At 48.8% G+C, this 9,512-nt stretch overlaps 1 long non-coding RNA gene across 2 annotated transcripts; it reads left to right on the top strand.

The window, feature by feature from the left end:
- Positions 1–7,018: 7,018 nt before the first annotated feature.
- LOC105472725 (uncharacterized) lies at positions 7,019–8,347 on the top strand. Of its 2 annotated transcripts, none has more exons than XR_981766.3 (3): positions 7,019–7,146; positions 7,844–7,977; positions 8,180–8,347. It is a non-coding gene; the product is annotated as an uncharacterized lncRNA (long non-coding RNA). The 2 variants fall into 2 exon arrangements; XR_981761.3 differs by having other exon boundaries at positions 8,152–8,347.
- The last annotated feature ends 1,165 nt before the right edge of the window (positions 8,348–9,512 follow it).

Raw genomic sequence — 9,512 nt, 5'->3', positions numbered from 1 at the left:
AAGAATCTTCATTACTTATAGTTTCTCTCTCCAGTATGCAATAAAATTAGTAATTAACAACAAAGAGATGTTCTAAGTGTATGTTTGGAAATTAAAAACACACATCTAAATTATCCAGGGGTTAAAAAAGAAAATCATAACAGAAATTAACAAGTATTTCAAATTAAAAGTAATAAAGACATTACATATCTCAGCTTGTCTGAGGCAGTTTCACTGGTTCTTAGAGGAGTAATTTATAGTGTTGAATGCATTTATTAGGAAATTAGAACAGCTGTATGTAACCCACAATCCAAGCAATCAACTCAAGAATCTAGAAAAAGAATCAGAGAAACTAGAAAGAAGGGAATAATGAAGGTAATGATAGAAATGGATAAACAATAAAACAAATAATAGAACAGCCACCTAAAATAAAGACATCAGCAAAACTAAATGTGGTTGCTTGGAAAGGCCAATGTTTTACCAGTTTTGGTAACAGTAGTTCAGAAAAAGAAAGAGAAGGCATACATGAACAATATTCAAAAGAAAAAGAAAATGTCCACAGATAGACTAGAGATGTTTTACCATAAATGAGTGCGCTGAACACCATGTGCCAATCTGTCTGAAACCCTGGAGGGTGCTGCTTTGATTCCATTTAGACTCCCACAGGTCACAGCACAGAGCCTGGGACAGCGCAGGCCCCCAACAGAGATGTGTTGACTGGCAGAGCAGAATTACAACTCTGGAGAACAGCAGCCTTTCATTCTGTCAAGACTCCTTTTACAATTGCTCCATTCAGAATCATATCAGAACAAATGCCACGTGGTCAAATCCCATTTACTCAATTGAGAAAAGGGATTCGACCACGTGGCATTTGTTTGGAAATGACTCATGGTGCTAGGGGAGTTTGATCGGAGAAGGTGAGGTCAGAAATCAGAAAGAAATGGTTACCAGGGCTCCAACGCAGGAGACTGTCAGTTGAAGAAGGTGGAGAGAGGAAGCCACTAAGCGGGAGAAACAGCATTTGCCAAGGCAAAGAGGTCAGGATGGGGACCGTTGGCCACTTATTACTTGTGTAGCTTTGGGCAAGTCCCTTAACTGATCTGAGCCCAAATGTCCTCATCATCAAGCTGAGGGGCATCCCAGTGCCAGCTTCATGAAATTACTAAGACAAAATAAGCTAAGGAACATAAGGCTCCTGTTCTGGGGCCACTGGAGAGTCAGCACTCAATAAATGCAAGGGATGGGGGTGACAATGATGACAATTATTGGTTTCAGCAGTAGACTGGCGCAGGATGTGTGTGGTCGAAGAGGAACGTGAGAAGACAAAAGGAAAGACAGGTTCAAGTGAGACTGTGAAGGGTCATAAACGCCACCCCCAAAGGCAGACGTTACTCCAGGTATCCCAAGGAGTCATCAAAGGCTCGTTTGAGTTGGGACTTGCTATATGAAATGGGGCACAGCCCACTGAAAGGAAAATGTACCTCAGAGTCCACTATGGAAAGGGGAAGATACCCACGGAAGGAAACTCCTTGGGGGTCCTGGCCACACAGTATGTGATGGATCTTACCACCACCTAAGTCTCCACTTTTAAAATTATTTTCATTCCCTCTATTTCAATTTCCCCAGCTGTGTGGCATCAGAGCCGTGTGTGGGGTGTGTGTGTGTGTGTGTGTGTGTGTGTTTAAATATTGGAAACCACTAAAAGCAGAAGAGTAACTCTACACAAAGTCACTCTACAGCCATGTTTCTTAGCATCCACCTATTCTCCAAACAAGAGCATGGTAGAAGAATATTTATCTAACTTGGCTAATTAGAAAATATCTTTCTCTGCTTGGGTAGAAGGCTAGGAAGGGAGCATATCTGGTATTCTCCAGCCTGTATGCTGTGGAGTTGGCTGGCCTTGCCTGCTGAAAAAAGCTCCAAAGGATGCAGCTGCTGCATTTAATTTCCCTATCACTCTGCCTCCCGAACACACAGGCACCCTCAGAGGATGCAGAGACCTGCAGTCCTGATGAGTCTTAATAAAATGTGCTGCAGAAAGTCAATACCCTGTCGAGTGAGACCTGCCTGCTTCCTTCTGTTAAAATAACATGTTTAAAAAGCTAATTCGTAGAAAAATATAGAAGCTGGTTGATGAGTCAGTGTTGCTGTAGCCACTGATCCAGTCCTTTAGTACATATTCCAGACTCTGCTGGCCTCCACATTTATACCTGGAACCTCTCTGGTACTTACCCCTTTCCTTTACCTCTGTCTCCCTCTATGCTTGATCAGAGAGGGGCTGATGTATATATTTAACAAACATGTATGAGGCACTAACTATGATCCAGGTTCATTGCTGGGCACAAATTATCTATTGATGGGTAAGATACATTCTTAGCCCTCAAGAGTCCTGTGGGGAAGCAGGTAAACCAGAATGCAGGCAGTGTAATGTGTGTTCCAACTGGGGGATGCAGGAAGGGGAGCAGGAGCATTGGAGATACAGAACCTGAGTCTGTCAAGTAGAACCTAGGATGACTCCACCAAAAAAGTGGCATTTGAACCGAGGCTTGATGGATGAGTGGCAGTTTTCTAGATGGGCAAGATGGGGGAAAATATCCCAGGCATGATCCAAGGCAGAGGTGCATGGGATGCTAGTGTGATTGGGCAACTCCAAGAAGATTGTAATAGGAAAAAAGCCCCACTGCTCAGCCAAGCATCTGCATGGGACTGGCCAGCCTGTAAAGACACCAGAGGATGTAGCCTGTGGATAGGAAGCATCCTTGCCACCATCACCATCACCAACATCTCCATCACCACCACCTCCATCATGATCACCACCACTTCCCTCACCACCACCTCCATTACCACCACCTCCCTCACCACCACCTCCATCAGCACCACCTCCCTCACCACCACCTCCATCACCATCACCTCCCTCACCACCACCTCCATCACGACCACCTCCCTCACCACCACCTCCATCATGACCACCTCCCTTACCACCACCACCTCCATCACCACCACCTCCCTTACCACCACCACCTCCATCACCATCACCATCACCACCACCTCCATCACCATCACCACCACCTCCATCACCATCACCACCACCTCCCTCACCACCACCTCCATCACCACCACTCCCCTCACCACCGCCTCCATCACCATCACCTCCCTCACCACCACCTCCATCACCACCACCTCCCTCACCACCACCTCCATCACCACCACCTCCCTTACCACCACCACCTCCATCACCATCACCATCACCACCACCTCCATCACCATCACCACCACCTCCCTCACCACCACCTCCCTCACCACCACCTCCATCACCACCACTCCCCTCACCACCACCTCCATCACCACCACCTCCATCAGCACCACCTCCATCACCACCACCTCCCTTACCACCACCACCTCCATCACCATCACCATCACCACCACCTCCATCACCATCACCACCACCTCCCTCACCACCACCTCCCTCACCACCACCTCCCTCACCACCACCTCCATTACCACCACCTCCCTCACACCACCTCCATCAGCACCACCTCCATTACCACCACCACCACCACCTCCATCAGCACCACCTCCATCAGCACCACCTCCCTCACCACCACCTCCCTCACCACCACCTCCATCACTATCACCTCCATCACCATCACCTCCATCAGCACCACGTCCATCACCATCACCTCCGTCACCACATCCATCACCATCACCTCCGTCACCACCACCTCCATCAGCACCACCTCCATCACCACCACCTCCCTCACCACCACCTCCATCACCACCACCTCCATCACCACCACCTCCATCACCATCACCTCCATCACCACCACATCCATCAGCACCACCTCCATTACCACCACCTCCATCAGCACCACCTCCATCAGCACCACCTCCATCAGCACTTGTCTAGCAGGAGCCATTTTCTTTCTTGCCCTAAATTTCTGCCATGGCCCATTAAACATGAAAATAGGAATTTCAGCCCTCCTGGAAGTGTGGACACATCGTTTTTGCCCTTGTCTCCACCCCCCTGCTCACTCCTCCCTAGGGGAGAAGTGTCTTGACTGGCGTGAGGTTCTGTTAAAGGATTGAGCATGAGTGGCTGGGTTTCTCTGGATCATTCTCTCTTTTTGACCAGCCTGACTATGGCTGCAGGTGTTTTTCTTCTCCCCTGTGTATGATAATCTCACCTGGGCAGTCACGGGTGGCTATACTCAATTTGGGTAGAAATCCAGGTTTTGTTCAGAAGTTTCAAGTAGCATTTTCCAACCAAGTCTTACTAGGAAAATCAAAACAAAACAAAAACTGTTTTGTTACCTGTTTCTTGTCTCTATTACTCAATTGCTTCACAACCTGGAGGAGTAGATCTATTATTTATTACCATATAATGCTGCATAAAATTACTACATATCCTCTGTAACCTACAAGCATTGCATTTGTTGCACGTGTGTCTGGGGTCAGCTGCAGGAGGCCCGGCCACTCTGCTGATCTAGGCTGGGCTCATTCATGTGTCTGGCAGCTGGTGGGCTGCTGGCCCATCTAGAATGGCATTGGCTCTCCTTCATGTGAATCTCATTCTCTGCAGGCAAGCCCGGGCAAGTTCCCAGGGTTATGGTGGAGGAGCAGAGAGGAAGCAGAAGCAAGCAAGATCTGCCAAGACCTAGGTCTGGAACAGGCTTATCACCATTTCTCCTGCGTTCTTTTAAATGCAGCAAGTTGCAAGACCTGTCCAAGTTCAGTAAGAGAAAAGACTCATGCTCTTTAGGGAGAGGAACTTCAAAGGGCATGGATACAGAAAGGGTAAAGAGCTGAGATAATGGGCATGATTGCTATCTCAGAAACATAATCACTCTCACCACCATTATGAACTTGGCCTCACTACCACCAAGTGAGGTTGGTATCCTCACCTCCAACATGGACCCTCTGTCTGTGTGAAATTCATCTTATAATATGCACAGTTCTTTCTATCTGATGGATGTGAATATGGCTTACAAACTCTAAACCCAGGGTCTACTGTCAGGGATGAATCATTTCATTGAGAGAGAAAGAGATGGCATCATTTTCAATGGGATCCCACTATGTTGCCCAGGCTTGTCTCAAACTCCTGACCTCAAGTCATCCTCCTGCCTTGGCCTCCCAAAGTGTTGGGATTACAGGCATGAGCCATTGCACTCGGCCATCACTTTCATTTTCTATGTGAGAAAACTAAAATCTGCAGACGTCTGCTGATCATGCTAAGGTCACACAGGTGGACAGTAGGGAGGCCCAGGCTCTTGTCCCCGCCTGCTTATTGAATGGCCAATGCGTGCCTCTATCAGCATCAGCAAAATGGTGGGTTTGTCTTTTTGCCTTCTCTCCATCCACAAAATCCAAGGCTTCCTAAAGCGGAGGCCTCTTCCAGGATCCGGGCGCTCAGTTCCCTTGAATCCGGAGGCCGCCTGTCTCACCCCCGAAGCTTAATTAAAATGAAGATGAAGTGCTCTCCATGACAGGTCACGCTCAGTGGCAGCCACCGTGCCAGGGACCCAGTGGGCCCTCTGATGCTGAGAATTCTTCTCCAGCTTCTGCTCTGGCAGCAGCTTCCTCTGGGAGCCTCATTATAATTCCTTTGGTAATTAAAACAACAGATGTTATAATTAAAAGGCTCCTCATTAAATCACAAACAACCGAAGCTTGAGGTGGGTCCGCACTGAACAGTGTCACTAAGTCACCTTTGAAAGAGAATAAAACTCATGTGAAAGGGGAGGTCTTGGCCCACTTCAGCGCCATAAAAGGCAGCCAGGCTGGGGGTGTTTGTGAGGTGCTGGGAGATGCATCAGGAAAGCCCACAGAGGGTCCTTGGATCCGAGTGAGGGGATATGTGGTGGGGGATAGGATGACCCCCCCAAGGCTGGGATGGAGGAGACAGCCAAGTGGAAGAATGGGGAATGGCCTGTCTTGCACATTCTTTTGTACTCAGGGACCAGGAACATTGGGAGCTCCCAAGGCAGCTGAGACATTGAGGACTTGGCACAAGAAAGCTGGGGAAAGTCCTAGACAAGGGCTCAGGATACTTGTTTCTCATCCTGGCTGGGTCACTCGCCCCCTCGTTGTCCCCGAGTAAGCCCCGTCTCTGAGTCACAGGACATTTATCTGGGACATGGGCGGAATAACACCTAACTCTGAGCTCCTGGGGCATGAGACGTTTGTAAATCCTCCAGCTTGGTGTCTGAGATGGAAGGACCTGGGGTGCTGGGAGGTGTTTCCAAAAGGCACCTCACCAAGGAGCTACCTGGGCACAGCTGTGATTTGTCACCCAGGCTGGAGTACAGTAGCGTGATCTCAGCTCCCTGCAACCTCCGCCTCCTGGGTTCAAGCGATTCTCTTGCCTCAGCCTCCTGAGTAGCTGGGATTATAGGCATGTGCCACCACACCCGGCTAATTTTTGTATTTTTAGTAGAGATGAGGTTTCACCATGTTGGTCAGGCGAGTCTGGAACTTCTGACCTCATGATTCACTTGCCTCGACCTCCCAAAGTGCTGGGATTACAGGCCTGAGTCACTGTGCCCAGCTGATGGCTGACTTCTGACTCATATCCATGCATCTGCGGGGAAACCTTTCCAGGGAGGATTTCTCAGGAGTGTGTGTTGTGTCTGTTGTGTGTGTGTGTTGGTTGGGGGTGCTGTAGCTGCATCAAACACCCACAGAAGGGTAGCACCACTGTCTTCAGCTCCCTTTCCCACCTCTCACCTCCCCACTCTGGCTATGCGGCTGAACTAGAGGGAGATGTAAACAGCTCAGGGCAGTAATCACATATTATTATTGAAAGAGCCTGACCTCAGCCCTTCACTGCAGTCCAAATTGGCTTCCAGTCTCTCTCGCCTCTTCCCAGATTTTGTCCTTGGGTGACCCTCATTCTGTCTCTCAGCCTGTTTCCACGACTGTGAACTGAGAGCATTGATGCCCCTGCATGAGTTGCCTTGAGCATCTGATGATAGAATAGTGGACGTGAATGCTTCTGCAGTGCTGACTGCATGCCCGGAAGGTTCTAGAACTTTACCTACATCAATTCAGAACTTTACCTATATCAATTCATTTTGTCCTCACAACAGCCTTATGGGAGGGCAGGTGGAAGAGTGAGTAGATTGGCTGGATAGGAGTGAGGAGCTGGAGGAAGAGTTGGGGTATGGCCAGGTAAGTGGCGGCCAGTGTGGCAGGACCATGAAGGCTGCTGCAGAAATGGCTCCAAGTGGCTCAGGCCCTGCTGAGCACCATCTTGAGCCTCTTTCCCATCTCTGAGTCCCACCTCAGGGCAGTCCAGGCCCACATGCACCAGGCGGGCAGATGCAGAGGGAAACGATGCTCCTTCTCTGGGTGGCCTGAGCCAGGTCAGAGGTTCATTGCACTGGCTCAGCAGCACCAGGTCAGGTGGCACTGGGAGAGGCAAGAAAGAAACTATGGCCACTTCAAATATCAGAGCAGGAGGGCGAGACCTAGCTTGTCCTGAATACTCATTACCACATCTCCAGCCTAGCACTATGCCCAGCACGTGGGAAACACTCAATAAGTATTGGATGGATGGATGGACGGATGGATGGATGGATGGACGGATGGACGGACGGACGGATGGATGGATGGATAGACGGATGGATGGATGGGTGAATGGACAGATGGGTGGATGGATAGATGGATGGATGGATGGATGGATGGATGGATGGATGGATGGATGGACAGACAGTCAGACAAACAGAATGATAGATGGGCCCTGTAACTACTATTTATTGAATGCCTATCATTCAGTGTGTGCTAGACGTCACATAATTCTATCTATTCCTCACAGTGACCTTGCAAGGTAAGCTTAATAATTACCATTTTACATTGCATTTTACAGTGCAGTTAAGTGACTTGCCTTAGTGCACACTCCCAGAGAGTGACAGCACCAGCAATTGAACTGAGGCAAGCATCTCCAAAACCACATTCTTCCCACTATGCCACAGTTAAGATGAATCCACCAGCCCTGTTTAGGTGAGTTCTGGCTCTCCCTGTGTGTCCCCACATGCAGCCAACTGGCATCCGTATGCTCTCCATGCCAGGTCCTGTGCTGAGAACAGTGGGCAGTGCTGGGCTTAGGGGGGGGTGTGCAGGGACCAGGGGAGCCCAGTGGAGGTGCAGACTGATTTCACCTGGCATTTCCTCAAGACTTTGGTGTTTGAACTGGGTTTTGAAGGCAAAGGAGTCAGATAGACAAATGAAAGAGATGGAAAAGGCACTCCAGGCAGCAGCAACAGCATTTGTGAAATCAAAGAGGCATGAAGAAAACTTGAAATGTAGTCTTCCAAGTCGTGTGCCCTAGAACTTAAAGTATAATAAAAAAAATTAAACATAGAAAAACAAAATAAAATACAATTTTAAAAAATGTAGTCTTCTTGCTGGTGGCAGTGATGGGACGGGGTGACAGGGACAGGAGAAGTGGCAGGAAGGGGAGGTTGAAGCTAAGCTATGGGGGCCTCGGGGTGTCAGGCCGGGAAGTGAGAAACCACAGAAGTTTAAAGTTGGGGAACGTGATGCTCAGATATGCAATGAGAAAGTCTAATCAGCATTAGGGATAATGATGACCAGAGGCCAGGAGACCTGATGCATATGTCTGGGTAATTCCAATTACTAATTTTTTTTTTTTTAATATACAGGGACTCACTTTGTCACCCAGGCTGGGGTGCAGTGGTGTGATCTTAGCTCACTGCAGCCTCAACCTTCTGGGCTCAAACAATCCTTCCATCTCAGCCTCCCAAGTAGCTGGGACCACAGGCACATGCCACGATGCCCAGCTAATTTTTTTTTTTTTTTTTTTGTATTTTTGGTAGAGATGGGGTTTTGCCATATTGCCCAGGCTGGTCTCAAATTCCTGAACACAAGTCGTCCACCAACCTTGACCTCCCAAAGTGCTAGGATTACAGGTGTGAGCCACTGCCCCGAGACCCCATGACTCTTATGAATCAAAATTATAGCAGAATGGGATGAAATTATCTTTGGACACCATCTCTATCCCCCTGGTTGCCCAGGCGATGAACCTGATGCTAAGAGAGGAGCAGCAACTGGCTGGTGATCACACAGCAAGTCAGTAGCTGACCAGGACTGGTAGCAGCAGCTTGAGGAGAGGTGGACATTCTTTCCTCTTGTCTTTTGTGACTCCTGGTGCTGAGCAGAAACCAAGTTGGTGGCTTCCTGAATTGTGGAACCCCAGCACGTCCGGGAGGTTTGTGTAAAATGATGCTAGTAATAAATTTTTTCCCCTTGAGGACAATGAAGTACAAAAGGAGGGGGCCAGTGCTTGACAGGAGCTCTGAATAAAGCAAAATACAGACGTTTTCAACAATAAAGACTGCTGGCGCCACAGAGAAATGAGTGACGCAAAATACAACAGCCGGAGGCCGAGCTGGGAGAGAAGGGGGGCTGCAGGGTGACTGAGTCAGAGGCTGAATGAGCTGGAGGTGGGGAAGACACCTGTGGCTGCTGTCTTACAGCTCCACTGCTGCAGGAAAAATTCTGCCCGTTGCACCCAG

This window comes from Macaca nemestrina, chromosome 17 (genome assembly GCF_043159975.1).
Source record: "Macaca nemestrina isolate mMacNem1 chromosome 17, mMacNem.hap1, whole genome shotgun sequence".
Classification (NCBI taxonomy): domain Eukaryota; kingdom Metazoa; phylum Chordata; class Mammalia; order Primates; family Cercopithecidae; genus Macaca; species Macaca nemestrina.
The sequence above is the reverse complement of the archived record's forward strand: the minus strand, read 5'-3'. Positions and strand labels throughout refer to the sequence as shown.